The 18584-nt window shown below is 36.4% G+C and overlaps 2 non-coding genes across 2 annotated transcripts; one reads left to right on the plus strand and one right to left on the minus strand.

Annotated features, from left to right (window-relative positions):
• Positions 1 to 238: 238 nt before the first annotated feature.
• Positions 239 to 310, minus strand: TRNAG-UCC (transfer RNA glycine (anticodon UCC)). Its single transcript has one exon. It is a non-coding gene; the product is annotated as a tRNA-Gly (tRNA).
• A 16492-nt stretch (positions 311 to 16802) lies between these two features.
• LOC131176127 (small nucleolar RNA R71) lies at positions 16803 to 16909 on the plus strand. The gene has a single exon (XR_009146255.1). It is a non-coding gene; the product is annotated as a small nucleolar RNA R71 (small nucleolar RNA).
• Positions 16910 to 18584: the final 1675 nt, after the last annotated feature.

The following is an 18584-nucleotide window of genomic DNA, read 5'->3' on the forward strand; positions in this document are numbered from 1 at the left end:
AATATATAACCATAATTTATCATTTATTATGAATACTTTTATAAAAATTTTTAAAAATATTTATTAAATTAAAATTTAAAAATTTTTGTGAGAATAGAAGTTGAAGGACATTTGTGATATACCATTTAAGTTTAGTTATAAATTAAAAATAACTTTATTTAAAAAACTAAAAACATTTGTTTAATATTAAAATAGAACATGAACTCTCACATTGGCAGAGTCATTTGGGAAAATAGACTGCGTTTGCCGGGAGTCGAACACGGGTCTATTGCTTGGAAGGCAATTATCCTAACCGTTGGACTACAAACGCTTCTCTGCTACCCTTTGATATAATTCTTCTCCTATGATTTTCATTATCTGTCTTATTTTAGGTAGGCAATAATATAAAAATTCATATGGTAAACATTTGAAAATATTTTTATCCAAACCAACGTCAATTATTTTTAACTTAAATACATAAATCCACCATTAAACATAAAAAAATCTAGTAGCATTCTTTTAAACTTTAAAATGTACCATTACAATATTTAGTCAGTTTAGTTTAAAATTGAATCAAAAAATTAAAAATTTAAAATTAAATTGAATCAAATTATATGCACCACTGAGCTAAACCAAAATAAATCAGTTCAATTTAGTTTCCATACTTTATTTTTTAGACTTCCATTTTTCTCCTATGTTTTGTGTTCAAATCACAGATCTACAGTCACAAAATCAAGTAAACATCCAAAATAAGACAATTAAAAACAAAATTTCCATTAACAAATTTAACTCAAAATCACAATCATCCACAATGTTATATATTATAGAAAATAAATTAAAAAATAAAGAAAAAAGAAATGGAGGAGTTGTGGTGCTGCTACAGCGTTGCAAGGTCGCGTTTTCAAATTTTTTTTATGCCATTTGGGCTACTTTCGACATGGCTACCTTTTATTTTAATTAAGCTTACATCTTCTTTGTATCAGGAGTGCAATTTAAAAAAATAGCTATAACATCCACCATTTTTCAGTCGAAATTTCTATTGTTGATGGAAAATTTCAATGAAACTTAAGGTTTCACGGACGATGAAAATAGTGGTAAGTGTTTGTATGTGTTACAAGTGTTATGTTATAGAGTTTTAAGTATTTGAAATTGCAAGTTAAGAATAAGATTTCTTTTTTGGGTAGTATGAAGTTTGGCACAGACGAAAGTCCTTCTTCAGTCAATGGTATAAAAGCCTTAATAGAAGAAAATTTGAAGAGAAACTTTAAATTTTTGGCTAAACAGGTACTCTTTTACTTTTGTCTTCCTTCTCTTTTTCTTCCTTCTTTCCAAATTGAGTTTTTAATTTAAAGGATCTTTTGGATTGAGTTTTCTTCTCTTACAGCAACACCCATGAAGTTTGAGCCAAGAATTTATTTATTTATTTATTTTTATGTGAAAAGGAATTGAGTGCTTAGGGGAAAGGTTAACTTTGTAACCTTGGTTGGAGAATCAAACTTAAGAGGTAGGATTCTCTTCTCCATTCAATCTTTTTCCTTAATTTGTTAGTTCTTAGTTTGTGAAGTTTGTTTTAAAGAAATGTTATGGGTGCATGTTTAGTTAGAAGTTTATGAATTTTGATTTGGTATACATGCATGTATAGGAAGAGTCCATGGGTTATTATTAGTGGTTCTCATGTGATGAATTGAAGTTGTATAAGTTAACATTTGATTTTTCTTTTTGTTGTAAGTTGGATGAAAATTTTAAGCAATCTTGGGATTTTTTGAGTTTTTGGATGCATGTATCATCTTTGATTGTTTTTGAGTTATTTGATGAGTTAGATATAGTTTCGTGTGGTTGAATGATATTTTGGAGCAAGAGAGTGTAGTTTTTATGGGTTCTTTTGAGTTGAATTAGGAATTCTTAAAATTCCTAGGTTCAATTGCTGAAAATCATTGTTTTGGTGCTGGAGTGGTTACTACTTCTCGAGAGCATTTGAAGTTTAAGAATTCGGTAGTGAAAGTTCCCTACTTCGGCAACCGAAGTAGCTACTACTTCTCGAGGGCATTTAAGTTCAAGATTTCAGCAGCCAAAGTTCCCTAAAGTTTAGGATTTCTGCTTGTTTTATTTTCCTTTTTGTTTTAAGGCTCCAAACTTGTTTTTAGACCCCCAAATAGACCTAGAATAAGCTGTATGATGTATGTATAGAATAAGTTGTATGATGTATGTATAGAGTTATAGAGATTTGGATAACTTATTAAGGTTTGTCTTTTATAGGATTGGACTTAAAGGACCTATAAAGTTAAGGTTGAAAGGATTAGCTACATTCATGTTTTGGCGTTGATAGGCTACAAGAGGTGAATAACACTAACCCTAATAAATGATAATTATTTTAATTAATTGTAACTGAACTCATGATCATTCACATGTTTCATTTCATGATTAGGTTGAATGTATCTAGAGTATGAATATGCTGCATTATTGCATAATTAATTGTTTATGTCCAATAGATGTTGGATGACCCACTAATTTCCTCTATGATATAGATATGTTATGATCATGCATGATGTGAGGTGGTAAGACCAAGTGAGGCCTAATAAGCCCTTGGCTCACTATTTATGATAGAAGAAGTCCTGAGGAGCATCTTTATGAGCTGAGCACACTGGTTATGTTATGTAATAAGAGGAAGTTCTGAGGAGTATTGTTATGAGTCGAAATATTTGCTTTTTGGTAAATCACTAGTGACAAGTCTATTGTTTATTGATTTTACAACCACCGCAAGTGCACGGATCTCTAACAAGTAATAAAGTGATGAGTAAAGTATCGTTCCCATGAGAAATTTGATTAGTAAGTACCAATCTACACAGTAATTTTGACTATTTAGGTTATCGAACAATGAAGGAATGAAAGTTGTCTATTTTAAACACTAAAATGATAAATTTAAAATAAAGTAATCTATTTTGGAACAATTTCGGAATTAAGATTTCACACTTGAATCTTGCTATGGATGTTATATTGTCTATTAACTAGATTGAGAATCGTTTGCCTTGATGGAATCAGTCCTAAGGTATCCTAAATCCTCTCTCAAGGCACCTAGGGTGTATTCTAATTAACTTAAACCTGACTTTTGTGGAGATCAAATTAATTAAAATCCTTTAAGGCCTTTGACTAATTTTGAAATTCCACAAAGGTATCAGCCTATGTCTAGGTCAGAATTCCTAGGTTCAAGATCTTGATTTTCTAATATTAATCTTCACCTTTCAGTCCTTCAATTAATATCTCCAATCAATACTAAGTGTGTACTGGCACATAGCATGCATTAAGATCACAAGAAATTAAATCAAGGAACAAATCTCAAATCCAATAAATAAAACTTAATGTTTATCCATAACAATGATTACAAGCATTACTCTTCCAATTCCAGAATATGAAAACTACTCACTCATGAGTTCAACAAACGTCATGATAAAAAGGTAAAGAGAGTAAAAAGAAATCATATAGAAGAAATAAAACAATAAAAATCCATTTAAGGAGATGGAATGAAGGAACCGAAGAGAGTTTGCAGCTTTGATCTTGTGAAACTTCAGCTGAAAAACTCCTCTTGATGCTGATATTCTTCTCCTCAAGACGGCTGGAGAGAGTGCAGAATGCGAGTCTCTTTAAAACTCCTAAAAGTGCTGTCAAATGATCCTCCTCCCTTTTGGATGTTTTCTCTTCCTATTTATAATAGCTGTTCTAGGGTTAGGTCATTTTGACTCCCAAAAGCCTTAGGAGTCTGATTTGAATGTGTAAACAAGAGAGGGAATTCGGGTTTGAAAATTGGCTGCCACATGGTACACGGCCCGTGTGTCATTACACGGCCCAGAGCCGTGTAACTTACTGGAGTGGAATTGCGAGTCTTGCATTGGCACAGAGACTTACACGGGTCTGTGTTGGCTACACGGGCCTTGTTACTCAGGTCGTGTACTTTTGTTCTCAAAAAGTTTTTCAAGCTTGTGCCAGGCAGAGACTTACACGGGTCCCTACAAATTACACGGGTCCAATTACACGACCCGTGTACTTTTGTTTCTCCATTGGCTCTCTGGCTTTCGTCTGGCAGAAGGTTACACAGGTCTGTGGCTTGGCTTACATGGCCCATGTACTTTGTATCAACAGAAATTCTGAGTCTTTTGACTTCTCCAAACTTCCCTTTTGTACTCCTATACTCTAAGGCTTCACCCAAACACCTGAAATGATGCAAAAAACATGGAATTAAGGGCTTGATAATAGAAATTATAAAAACTAATGAAATCAACTGCTATGCATGAGATTACTTACCTAAATGCTATGAGATATAATACAATTGTGCTTAAAAACATCTATACAATTCAAGTGTACCAAATACCCCCAAACTCAAACTTTTGCTTGTCCTCAAGCAAAACAAAACTCTGTTTTAAAACACATTTCAGGGGATACTTAGGAATATAACCAACAATTTAATAAGCACAAAATTGAACTCCTCCAACCTTCATACCAATTACCCTCTTTCAAGGCATAAGGGTTCTAATAGCTGCCTGTTTAGATCTTCACCTCCTTTTTGGTGCTTCAACTAATTATTCCTCTTTGCAAGGCCATTATTAAGTCATAAATAACCTGTTTTATTAGGGTAAACTTGAGAAACACTTGCTCTCCCAAATTTGCCTCTATTGTGAGTAATTGTGATGAAATAACTCAATTTCAACTCTATAGGCATATCTTAATTTCCTATCTCCACTAATATAGCATACACTTTTCAAAAAATCAAAAGGTCTTTAAAATGGTTGTAATGGGGCTAAAGGGATAATGACTTAGTTGCCAATGAAATGTTTATGGAGAATGCAAATATGAGGATAGCATGTATGCATAAAATATCAAGTATACTAAGTTTATTCTGCTGATTTTGTATGGAGAGGAAGGGCTTTTTGTTTTTTTTTTTTTTTTTTTTTTTTTTTTTTTTTTTTTTATAGTGCCAAGCATAATTCCATGATACTTATCTTGGGACTTCTTCTTTTTTTTTTTTTTAATTTTTAATTTTTTAATTTTTATGTCCCTTTTTGTCCTCCCCGCCCTCCCCCCCATCCAAACTCATTGCTTTTGCTAGGTTGGAAAGACAAATTTTTCTTTGATTTCAATTGCACACTTGCACTCTTTCTTGAGTTCTACATCCTCTCTCCATTTTCTTTTGCATTTTAATATACTCTTTACTTATGCATTTAGCTTCCTCAAAAGGGTAGGTATGTGTTTAGGCTAGGGGCTAGGTAAATAATATGTGTAAATAAGGAAAAAAAATCTAAGGGATAAATATAGGCTTCAAGTTGGCTACAAGGGATATACATTTTAATTAGGGGTGACTAAGGCTTAGTGAGGCTATAGCAAAGAATGCCTTAATCATTTCTTCATCAAGCATATGCTAGGATTTTGCCTTGATAGGTCCAAGAGACATGTTCTAGAGCTGCTGAAGCATTTTTAGGTTTGCTTGTATTTCAAAATTTTTTTTTCCAATTTTACAAGTTCAATGTGACAGATTAATGGCTATGAAGGGGTTTAATTTTTCATAGACAGCATGTTAGAATCCCTTTTTGCCTATCCATATACGTTCATTCCTCTATCCCGTGGAGTCCAATTATTAGCTTACTAGAAATTGGTTATAGTTCTAAGTTTCACAATTCAAAGTTCAAAATTTTCAAAAATTTTCAATATTTTTCTAGAATTTTGATACATAAAAATATTATAGCTGAATTTAAACAATGTAATGATATGCATTTAATTATATGAAATGCACCTTTACCCCCCCCCCCCCCCCCCCCCAAAAAAAAAAAAAAAAAAAAAACTCAAACCAGACATTGTCCTTAATGTTAACATAATATGCAAAATTAGAGAAAACATACAAAGATTATAAGAAAGCATATTATTTATTAAGCATTGAAAAGTTTGGACATAAAGTAAATAAAAGAGACCTATGATTGCAATCTAGGACTAAGGTATTTAAGATTTTACAATAAAGAACCTATCCTATAGTCCTAGGTCTAAAAGGTCTCTGATGGTGATGATGGCGATGCTGGCTCTTCTTCATCGAGCCTCTCCATTAGCATGTCCAAATTGTGGTGGGCTTCCTGGAGGCTGTCCTCGATTGCTCGCATCCTGTTGTTGATTGTGGTCTCCATGCGCTGTAGGTAAGCGAGCACCGGGTCTGTGGGTGGTGGTGTGTATGGAGGCACTTGAGCGGGGGACTCCTAAAACATGGGCTCTTGAGTTTCTACCTGTGGCTGCAAAGTCTCGCCGCTAAGTCCTTCTTGTGCTTCGTCTCTCCGAGGGATGGCATTCCCTTTGGCATCCAGTAGGTAGCAGGTGTTGCCCACCTTCTTACATATCCCCATGGATATGAAGATGGTTTGATCTATTCTTGATGTTTCACTGACAGAGCGCAGCCTGTGATGTCTTAGAACGAATCTGAAGTGGAGGGCGATGGTTGTGACAAGGCCAACAAGCACGATGTGCCTGGTAGGCTGATGACAGAGGCGGCGGAGGTGGTTGCACAAAAAGAAGTCGGTGCTGCAGCGCTACCTGGTGACCATACACCACAAGAAGAATAGCTCACTGGCGTTTACCACACCAAGGCTATCACCACAGCCCATGATGGTGTGGGCTGTGAACCGATGCATGTAGCGCAGGGCTGGATTTGTGATGCCCGTGGATTTGGACTTGCTAGAGTTATACGGCTCTGTGTTTGGGGCAATGGAACTCCAGAAGTTGATGTTGTTGTAGAGCATGCGGTTCCTAGGGATTTCCTGGTGGCCGGCGCTGTAACATCCTCACTTACGTAGTCTATACGTTATATTGTTTCGATGACTGAGGTTGTCTGGGCAGACAACCAGAATGTGGACAGCCAGAGTACAGACAGTCAGAAAGTCTGAAACTACATTTTGGTAATAGTGAGGAGACATAAAATGATGAAATATGTGATAAGAAAAATTAAGGAAAAAAATAAAAGAGGTGAAATGAAACTAGGTTAAACGTACAGGAACCATAGCGATGGGTGATCGCACCGGGAAGTTACGGCGAGGACCGTTGACTAGCCTTGGACCGCAGGAAACCCCGGGAAATATTTTCAAGACATAATTAAAGTTCTACTAAGGTATAATTGACATTGGAAATGTCAAAGAAAATTTAATAAGTTAGTATAAATAAAAACGAAAAATCAAGAAACTGACAAATCAGGAATTAAATCGGTATTACCGAAAAATTTGAAATATAACCTGAAAATGGGCATTTTGATCAATTGACACCTAGAGTTGACTTTTGACCTAAATGTCCATGAAAAATAAGTAGTATTAAAATTTGCAAATGTCATGAAAATAAGAAGTTTTATACATAATATAATTAAAAGAAATTATTGGGACATAAGTGAAATAATCATAAGTTTAATTATTCTAATATTAACCTAAAGTGAGTGGCATATATTATATTCATTAATCTACATTGGTGGAGGGTATAAATACTTAAGTGGACAGAATTCATGACCCAAAAACATTTCATTTCTTTATTAAAACACCATGGCCGAAAGTGGAACCTCAAGTTCCTCCATGGCTGATTCTTGCATGAGCTTCATTCCTCCATCATTAAGCCACAATTTCTTCTAAGTTTCTTCATTAAAGTTGATCTCTTCACCATGAGCAAATCATAGGCAGCAAAAAGGAAGAGAAATTCCAAGGATTTGTCAATCTAAAGTTAAGGTTAGTGCTAGTTTTCCCTTCCTCACTTAATTAAACTTTGTATTAATCTTGAGATGAGTTGAATGATTAAGAAATTTGAAGAATTGGTTGGGTATTTGGTGAACTCAAATTCGGCAGCCATGGAAGAATTTAGAGTTTGATTTATTCATGCGTAAAAGAGGTGTTTTGTGATGTTAATTAAGGTATTACATGAGTTAGAAAGATTATTTCATGTGTATGTTTAATGTTGATGTTTTGAGGTGGGGTTTGAGTAATTGTGGAAGACCTAGGACAAGTGGTAAATTATAGCAGCCTTGATGAGCTTAGAAGGTTGATAATTTTATGAAATTACTTGGTGAATTATGGTATTGATGGAGTAGTGAAAGTGTATTGTATATGGCTAATTGAAGTATAGGTATTAGCTAATTAAATCCTATGTTTAAGATGTTAATTTTGCCTCTTTGAATTAAGGTTGTGTATTGTATATTGAGGATTTATGTATACTACTGGGAATTGACTAATTTGAGACTTGATGAATGAGATTAGAAGTGCTATGAATGCTGTATTGTAGTTTGGGAGAAGGAAGATTAAACATTGGAAGTGCAATTTGTGTGCAGGTTGTGTGATTGATGAAGGCAGTGTATAATTTGAGTCATAACCTAATTTGTGTGACCCCAATTGGTATGAGGCCAATTGGAGGTAAAACTAGACTTAAAATGGACCAACTTACATGGAGAAAGCTTGCCAAAATTCTGTCCAGAAAATGACCAATTTAGTGACCTAATCCGAATTGGCAATGTGAAACCCAGAATTTGACCATATGAATAGTATTCACGTAAATGGCCATAACTCACTATAGACAGGTCCAAATAACCTGAATTTTATACCGATGGAAATCTTAGACATAGGGCTACAACTTTGGTGAAGATCACAGAACCCAGAAATGCCATTTACTAAGTCAAATTGCTTGCATAAATTGAGGTATCAAAACTATCCAGAACGATTGCCATTAGTGAACCCAGAATTTTTGATCATATGAACAGTAGTCAATCAAATGACCATAACTCACTGTAAATAGGTCCAAATGACCTAAAATTTATATCAATGGAAAGTTTAGACATAGAGCTATAACTCTTATGAAGACACCAAAGCCCAGAAATGACCAGAACCAAGTCAATTTGCTTGCTCAAGTTAGGGTACCAAATCTCCCAGAATTGAGTTTGACCAAAAATTGACCTAACTTTGCATTAAAAATGTAATCTGTCTAGCTTTAGTAAATTAATCATATATTGGTCTATAAAACTCAGAATGACATGAAATCAGTGTCAAAAATTCAATAAGACATAGACTTAGAAAATTGCTTCTTTAACCAGAATCTAAAAACCAAGGAAAATATGACATTTAGCTAGATCAATCTAGCATACCAAAACTGAAAAATTGACAATACTATACAATAAAACCTAGAAATAAATTGGCAATAAATGCCAACTTGTGAGAATTATAAATTATACTATATTGGCATCATATTGAAATGCAAATTGTGACATATTGATACTAGAATCAACATGTCCATGATGTATAACAAGGGTCAACATTTTTGTTGACCAGTGAAAGGCATAATGACTTATAAACCCTAAGAATAAAGAATTAAATATTTAAGCTTGTAAATGCCCTAGTATTGCCTAGTTGACTAGTTTAGATAGGTTGGCATGCCAATAGGGTTCTGACAGCTGTACAGTAAATGGCTTTACGCCACACTGTGTTTTATGGCTTATTATGCCACACTGTGATTTTTAATAGCCTATGGCTATACGGATTTTAGTAGCCTATGGCTATACAGATTTTTAATATCCTATGGCTATACGGATTTTTAATAGCCTATGGCTATACGGGTTATGTTATTATACTCGGCTTATTGCCTGACTAATTATATGGCTTATTAGCCACACAGGTACTTTGTGACCGATGGTGTAACGGCCCGAGATACCAAGTACCCAGTGCTATTTTAACCATTTATCCAGTCTAGTCAGTCGTATAGGCTACACGGGCAGTCAATTAAAACATTATTCAATTCAAGCAGTTAAGTATAATGAAATTTCAGTACAACTAAATTAAGTATTGAATGAAATGAGTAAAAGAGATTAGCAATAGAAACATAACAAAAATACAATTTGTAGAACCATAGAGACTTAAAACACAATACAGTCAGAATAATTTGTATACTGGAAATTATTACTGAAAGGTTATAAACTTAGCACTTCTAAAGAGGAACAAACTAGTATATAAGATAGTTGATACTAAAAATACCATACCAAATTAAATTGATTCCTGAGTATCCGAATTATGATTTATTTCTTTCTTTATTTGTATATATTATTTCATTGTTGTATTATTGCACCACTAAGCAGAAATACTTAGCGCGATGAAATTGTTTCCTCATGTAGTCTTGAAGGTAAAACGATGAGCGATTAATCGAGATTTTTAGAGTCCAGATCTGCAGAAGTGTCAGAAGAGTTCAAGGTTGTCATCTCCTCAGCAATGCATGTAGATAAGGCTCATATTAAGCATATAATGCATTTTGTATATTTTAATTATTTCTTATGTTGTAATTCAAATTAAGAAATTGTATTGAATAAGTCTGTGATTTAATTAAACTGTATAACATGTAGACTGTGATTTTATGCAATTAGTTGCAAATTATGTGCATTGATGAAATTGATTATTTCGATATAAGAGCTGAGTGTGATTATGAATGAGACTGTGATTATGATTATTGAGACCATATGGTATTTACCACATTAGTCAGACTTTAATAAATAACGTTAGTGCCTAAACCATTTTTGAACAAATATATAAAAAAAAAAAAAACTGAAATGAAATAAGATAAGATCAGATGCTCCTGCACTCCGCGTGACACGCCTTGCTTGGCTACACTGTAGACGGGTGAGGGGTGTTATAGGCATTGTCAAAGCCGAAGATGGCATTGAACTCATCTATGTTCATCACCCGGTCGACACCAAGGAGGCGAAATTCAATTCTGCCTCTGTCTTCCCGATCGGTAGGCCATAAGGTGGCCTTGAAACTGCCCAAAAACTCCAATGTGGTGTCGCGGTATGCTGGAAACTGGAGTTAGGCGAACATTGTCCACCTGATGCTATCGAGTAGCCCGTTGATCTCATCCTGTAGCCCGATTTGCTCCAGCAGCGTGAAATCCATGTATTTTGTGGAGCTTATTTTCCGGGTGTGAAGTCGGGTACACATTGTCTTGTGGGCATCATTACGGAATCCCCAAGGAATGGAGATTTTTGGTTGAGGAGCGGCTTGTGGTTGGGGTCGCGGTGGAGGATGGGCTGGTTGAGAGGGTTGAGGAGAGGCTGCCCTTATTCTTGGGCGTTGGGGTGTCGGCTGAGGGGAAGAAGGTGAGGATTCCCCTCCATGCCTTGAGGAAGAGCCCATTCTTCACGCAGATCTTTTTGCAGGAGCCATTGATGAGTTTTTGGGAAGGAGAAGAGTAGGGTTTGGTGAAGGGAGAAGAGATTTGAGGGATTTTTATAGACTAGGAGGGGTGGAGATGAAGGGTTTTGCCTTTATGAACGGGTTTAATGCAAGGGGTGCATTTAAAGAGCCATTAGGACTCTTTGTTTTGCACATTTCGTGTCCCAGGAGTCGCGTCTGTGACATGATACACGGGTCCCGACATGTAGGGCCATATAAATTTCTGCCCAAAAATTTCAAATTCTATCATAGTACACGGCCCGTGTAAATGAAGCTCCGGGACTCGTGTAACTTACTGCCTCTCGAGTTGCTTTGCTAGACATGTTACACTCCCCGTGTCAAGTACAAAGAGGACCCGTGTAACTTTCTGTCTTCGAGCTATTTTGCTAGCAACATTACATGGTCCGTGTAAATTGGGCTATGGACCCGTGTAACTTTCTGTCTCCCTCAGAGCTAAAATTGCAGGAAATTTACGGACTTCCAGAAAGTTACACGGGGCGTGTGAAACCAGTACACGACCTGTGTACTTTTTTTATTTTCCAAATTTTTCCCAAATGAAAATTTTTATTATCACAACACATGAAATGGATGCAAATATTAACAATAGAGCTATTTCCCCGGCTTTATTCAATCTTCTCTTTTCTGGTTCTGACTTGGTGATTCCTCTCCTCTCTTATTCTCTACTCCCCTTTTTCTTTTCCAGAAGATCCTACAAAATGAAATACTAATGAGTATGAAACAAAAAATCAATATGAAAAGGGAAAAAAAGAAAAGTTCAGAAAAATATTGGGTTGCCTCCTAAAAAGCGCTTGTTTATAGTATTTAGCTGAACTTTGCTTGTTTATGGTCTGTCAGTAGGATGGTCGAGGGTGTAATTGACTCCTATTTCTATGGGTTCTCCCTGAAAGTAAGGCTTCAGCCTCTGCCCATTGACCTTAAATGCTCCTGAGGTTTTGCTCCACACTTCTATTACTCCATGTGAAAAGACTTGAGTGACCTTAAAAGGTCCAGACCATCTTGATTCAGCTTCCCTGGAAAGAGTTTCAATTTAGAGTTGAATAACAGGATAAGATCTCCTTCTTTTATTTCTTTCCTTGCTATGCGCCTGTCATGCCATCTTTTGATTTTATCCTTAAAGATTTTGGCATTTTCATATGCATCCTGTTGGAGTTCTTCTAACTCATTCAGTTGTAGGAGCCTTTTTTCACCAGTAGCTTTGAGGTCAAAGTTTAGGATCTAAATTGCCTAGTAAGCTTTATGCTCAAGTTCAACATGGAGATGGCATGATTTTCCATAAACCAATCGGAAGGGTGTTGTGCCAATTAAGGTTTTATATGCAGTGCGGTATGCCCACAATGCATCATCTAACTTCATGCACCAGTCCTTCCTGGATCTGTTTATAGTTTTCTCTAGAATCTGCTTCAGTTCTCTGTTTGAGATTTCTACTTGGCCGCTGGTTTGAGGATGATAAGGTGTGGCCACCTTGTGAGTCACTCCATACTTTTTCAGTAGTGTTTTGAATTGTTAGTTGCAGAAGTGACTTCCTCCATCACTGATTATTGCTCGTGGTGTGCCAAATCTTATAAGATATTCTTCTTAAGGAACCTTGTGACCACTCTAGCATCGTTGGTTGGTGTGGCTATTGCTTCTACCCATTTTGACACATAATCAACACCAACCAAAAGATACTTGTTTCCATGGGAAGAGGGGAATGGGCCCATGAAGTCTATCCCCCATACATCAAACAATTCTACCTCAAATATACCATGCAGTGGCATTTCATTCCTACTTGAAGTGTTACCTGTTCTTTGGCATTGATCACAAACTAGGACAAAGGATCTCATATCTTTAAACAAATGTGGCCAGTAAAATCCTGCTTACAAGATTTTGACTGCTGTTTTTGAGGTGCCAAAATGTCCTCCATATAGTGATGAATGGCAGTGATAAAGGATACTTTCCATATCTTCCTCTGGTATGCATCTTCTTATCAGCCCATCATTACATCTCTTCTACAGTAGAGGTTCCTCCCATGTGTAATATCTCAGATCATGTAGGAATTTCTTCCTTTGTTGATAAGTCATGTTTGGAGGCAATACTCTACATACAAGAAAATTAACAAAGTCAGCATGCCATGGAGCCTTGGAGAATGCAAGTAATTGCTCATCAGGAAATGAGTCATCAATTGGTAAATCCTTGAAGTCTCCTGTGTACTCCAATTTCAACTTGGAAAGATGGTCAGTCACTACATTTTTGGATCCCTTTTTATCCTTGATTTCAAGGTCAAATTCTTGCAAGAGTAGAATCCATTGAATCAGCCTTGGTTTTGCTTCCTTCTTGTTCAAAAGTACCGAATTACAGCATGATCTGTGAATACAATGACTTTTAACCCAATTAGGTAAGATCTGAATTTGTCCATTGCAAACACTACTGCTAGGAATTCCTTCTCTGTGGTAGCATAATTGATTTGCGTGTCATCGAGTATCTTGCTAGCATAATAAATGGCATGGAGCTTTTTATCTTTTCTTTGCCCGAGCACTGCTCCAACTGCAAAGTCACTCGCATCGCACATCACCTCTAATGGTAGCTCCTAATTTGGTGGCTGCATTATTGGTGCTGAGATTAGGGCTTCTTTGATCTTGTTAAAAGAAACAAGGCAATTTTCATCAAAATGAAAGGGAACATCTTGACTTAACAGGTTGGTAAGTGGCTTAGCTATTTTGGAAAAATCTTTAATGAATCTTCTGTAGAACCCTACATGTCCCAAAAAGCTTCACACTCTCTTAACTGATGTTGGTGGTGGCATGTTTTCAATGATCTCAATTTTTACCTTATCAACCTCAATTCCTCTTTCTGATATCAAATGTCCCAGAACTATACCTTCCCTTACCATGATGTGGCATTTTTTGCAATTTAGGACTAGGTTTGATTCTTCACTTCTTTGCAACACCTTAGATAAATTAGCTAGGCAATCATCAAAAGTAGTTCCATAGATAGAAAAATCATCCATAAAAACTTCCATGATATTTTTAATATAATCAGAAAAAATAGCCATAATGCATCTTTGAAAGGTAGCAGGGGCATTACAAAGACCAAAAGGCATTCTCTTATATGCAAATGTTCCATAAAGGCAAGTGAATGTAGTATTTTCTTGGTCTTTTAGGTGAATGGGAATTTGGAAGAATCTCGAATACCCATCTAGATAACAGAAATAAGAGTGTTTTGCTAACCTTTCTAACATTTGGTCGATGAAAGGGAGAGGAAAATGGTCTTTTTTGGTAGCACGGTTCAATTTCCTATAATCTATGCATATTCGCCAACTAGTGACTACCCTAGTATGGATTAGTTCATTGTTTACATTTTGGATAATAGTCGTCCCACCCTTCTTAGGAACTGCATGTACTGGACTAACCCATTTACTATCAGAAATTGGGTATATGATACCTGCATCTAATAGTTTTAAAATTTCTTTCTTAACTACTTCTTTCATGTTTGGGTTAAGTATTCTTTGGTGCTCGATGGTGGGTTTACTGTTTTCTTCCATGAGTATCCTATGCATGCAAATCAAGGGGTTGATTCCTTTCAGGTCTTCTATTTTATACCCTATGGCCTTGTTATGGATCCTAAGTTCTCTTAACAATTTTTTCTCTTCTAACTTAAATAGGATAGCATTAATTATAACAACATATTTAGAGTTTGAGTCCAGAAATGCGTACCTTAGCGAGGATGGGAGAGGTTTAAGCTCTACCTGTTTGGCATTTTCCTGGAGCTTAATCTTGGGCTGTTCCTCCTTTAACTCCTCCATCTCGGAGGCTTGAGCTAAGGGTGGTAGGGGTGGATGAGCTGCTAACTGTTGTACACAGGATGTTATTTCTGTGTTTTCATCATTCACTGTGTGGTTGTGCACAATACATGCTTCAAGAGGATCTTTAGGATGTGTCTTATGAAATTTCTCTTCAACTTGTTTGTCAATTATGTCAATCTTGAAGCATTCATCAGGTTCAAATTTGTGTTTCATTGTGTCGAACAAGTTGAATTCCACTTCTTCTTCTCCTACCTTGAGGGTTAGTCGCCCATTTTTTACGTCTATAATGGCTCTGACGGCTGCCAAGAATGGTCTTCCAGAGATGATAGGGATCTGAACATCTTCTTCCATTTCAAGGACAACAAAGTCTACTGGAATAAAGAATTTGCCCACTTTGATAGGGATGTTCTCAAGTATACCCACTGGATATTTAACAGATCGATCAACCAATTGCAATGAGATTGTGGTGGGCATCAGTTCTCCGATCTCCAGCTTTTTGCATATTGATAGAGGTATTAAACTCACGCTTGCCCCAAGATCGTAGAGGGCCTTGTCTATTTTTTTGTTGCCAATGAGGCAGAGTATGGAGAAGCTTCCTGGATCTTTCAACTTTGGAGGCAGTTTGTTTTACAGTATGGCACTGCATTCATCTGTTAGAGCTACTGTCCCATAGTCTTCCAGCTTGCTTTTCTTTGACAGAATTTCCTTAAGAAATTTGGCATAGGATGGCATCTGAGAGAGTGCTGCAGTGAAGGGGATGTTGATATAAAGTTTCTGTAAAACTTCTAAGAACTTCCAAAACTGCTTGTCCAATTTGGCTTTTTGAAATCTCTAAAGAAAAGGTAGGGGAGGCTGGTATGGCTCTGGTAACTTCTTTTTCTTCCCTGCTTCTTTTTCCTGATCTTTCTTGGCTTCTCCCTCCTTTTTCTCTGCTTGGCTTTCAGATTTTTCTAAGGTCTCATCTGTTGGTTCTTTCTTTGATTGTACTAGAGTTCTCCCACTCCTCAATGTAACTGCCTTACAATGCTCCCTTGGATTCATCTCCGGTTGACTAGGCAGTTTACCAGTAGCCTTACTTGAAGAACTTGCTTGCTGAGCAATTTGATTCTCCAGCATATTGTTATGGGTAGCAAGTTGGTCCATTCTGAAAGTCAGCTATTTAATCAATTCATTTTGTTATTGTTGAGCTATTAGGAACCCTTCCATCATAGATTCCATGGTCATCTTCAGTTCAGGTTGCTGAGGTTGAGGAGGCGGTGGTGGCTGTGCAAAGTTTTGGCTTCTATTCTGAAATCCAGGGGGTGCTGGCAGTTTGTACCCCTGTTGCTTGTTTATTGGCTAATTCTACTGATTGGACCATGAGAAATCTGGGTGGTTCCTCCATTCAGGGTTATAAGTGTTTGAATATGGATTGTTGGGCTACCTCTTGTTGAAGTTTCCTCCATTATTCACATAGTTCATCTGTTCTGTAGAGGGTTCATTAAAGTTGTTATATTCTGAATATCCTCCTCCATAGCTGTCCTCATGTTGACTATTCATCCCTACTGCATTGGCTTGCATTTATCAAGCCTCCTTATGAGCTGATCAAATTGAGCATTTATCATGCTTAGGGCGTCCACTTCCAGGACCCCTGCTATTCTCCTTGCATTTTCTCTTTCATTTAACCACTCATATTATGGTATGCAACCCTCTCTAAAAGTTTAAGTGCTTGTGTCACTGTTTTCTCCATTAAGTCACCTTCTGCAGCTGAATCAATTGTGCTCCTTGTAGAGGGTAGTAACCCATTATAGAAATTTTGCACTAGTAGCCAATCCTCTATGCCATGGTGTAGACATTCCCTCTGTAGGTCTTTATATCTTTCCCATGCATCATAGAGTGATTCACCTTCCTTTTGTCTGAAGGTGTTGAGCTCAAGTCTCAGTCTTGCAGTCTTTGCAGGTGGAAAATACCTTGCTAGAAAAGCTTGTGAGAGGTTTTCTCAAGTGGTGAACATTCCAGCTAGTTGAGAAAGTAACCACTTCCTTGCTCTGCCTCGAAGGGAGAATGGAAATACTCTGAGTCTTATGGCTTGATCAGACACTCCATTCATCTTAAATGTGTCACAAAGGGCAAGAAAGCACTGAAGGTGATAATGTGGATCTTCTGTTGGTGAACCCGCAAACTGGGTTTGTTGAATCATTTGAAGTCATGCTGGTTTTAATTCAAAGTTGTTGGCTTCCACTGTGGGTCTAGTGACACTGGGCTAAAATCCTTAGACAGATGGAGCTCCATAGTCTCTCAAAAGTCTTGGTCTGTCATTATTATCGGCCATAGTTGGAATTTCAGGATCTTCTTGATCGTGCTCATGATGTTTCCTTTCCCTCTTGATGGCTCTCAGAGTTCTGTCTATCTCCAGATCACAGTCCAAAATTTCTTCTTCTGGCCTTGTTTTGATCATATACCAAATCGGGCACCTGAGAGAAAAGAAAAGAAATAAAACAAATCAAATAAAAATAGATAATAAATATAATTGCCTAAATCATCTAATTGCCTATCGCTCGATATTACTAAAGCCAAAATCCCCGGCAATGGCGCCAAAAACTTGTTTGCTAGTTTTACAACCACCGCAAGTGCACGGATCGCTAACAAGTAATAAAGTGATGAGTAAAGTATCGTTCCCACGAGGAATTTGATTAGTAAGTATCAATCTACACAGTAATTTTGACTGTTTAGGCTATCGAACAATGAAGGAATGAAAGTTGTCTATTTTAAACACTAAAATGATAAATTTAAAATGAAGTAATCTATTTTGGCACAATTCCGAAATTAAGATTTTACACTTGAATCTTGCTATGGATGTTATCTTGTCTATTTACTAGACTGAGAATCGTTTGCCTTGATGGAAATCAGTCCTAAGGTATTCTAAGTCCTCTCTCAAGGCACTTAGGGTGTATTCTAATTAACTTAAACCCGACTTTAATGGCGATCAAATTAATTAAAATCCTTTAAGGCCTTCGACTAATTTTGAAATTCCCCAAAGGTATCAGCCTATGTCTAGATCAGAATTCCTAGGTTCAAGATCTTGATTTTCTAATATTAATCTTCACATTTCAGTCTTTCAATTAATATCTCTAATCAATACTAAGTGGGTACTGACACATAGCATGCATTAAGATCACAAGAAATTAAATCAAGGAACAAATCTCAAATCCAATAAATAAAACTTAATGTTTATCCATAACAATGATTACAAGCATTACTCTCCCAATTCCAGAATATGAAAACTACTCACTCATGAGTTCAATAAACATTATGATATGTCGCAAGGGTTTTTGCGATCACTTAGACAAACTCTCACCGAAGTGGGTAAAGTGAGGAATCGCCACTTAAATTTTGAGGGAAATTAAAGAAAACCATTTGTAAAGGTAGAAAAGAAAACCACTTTGAAAATAGAAATTCTAGGTTCGGGGTCCGTTTACGGGTGTGAAAAGTATTAGGCACCCCACCTCGTCCCTTAACAAGGGTAAGCAGATTTAACATTGTGCTCTTCATAAATTAAAACTGATAATTAGGGGGTTGAAATGATGATGTCAATCCTTTGTTCGGATAAAAGGAATATT

The sequence above is a fragment of the Hevea brasiliensis genome, chromosome 18 (assembly GCF_030052815.1).
Source record: "Hevea brasiliensis isolate MT/VB/25A 57/8 chromosome 18, ASM3005281v1, whole genome shotgun sequence".
Taxonomy (NCBI): domain Eukaryota; kingdom Viridiplantae; phylum Streptophyta; class Magnoliopsida; order Malpighiales; family Euphorbiaceae; genus Hevea; species Hevea brasiliensis.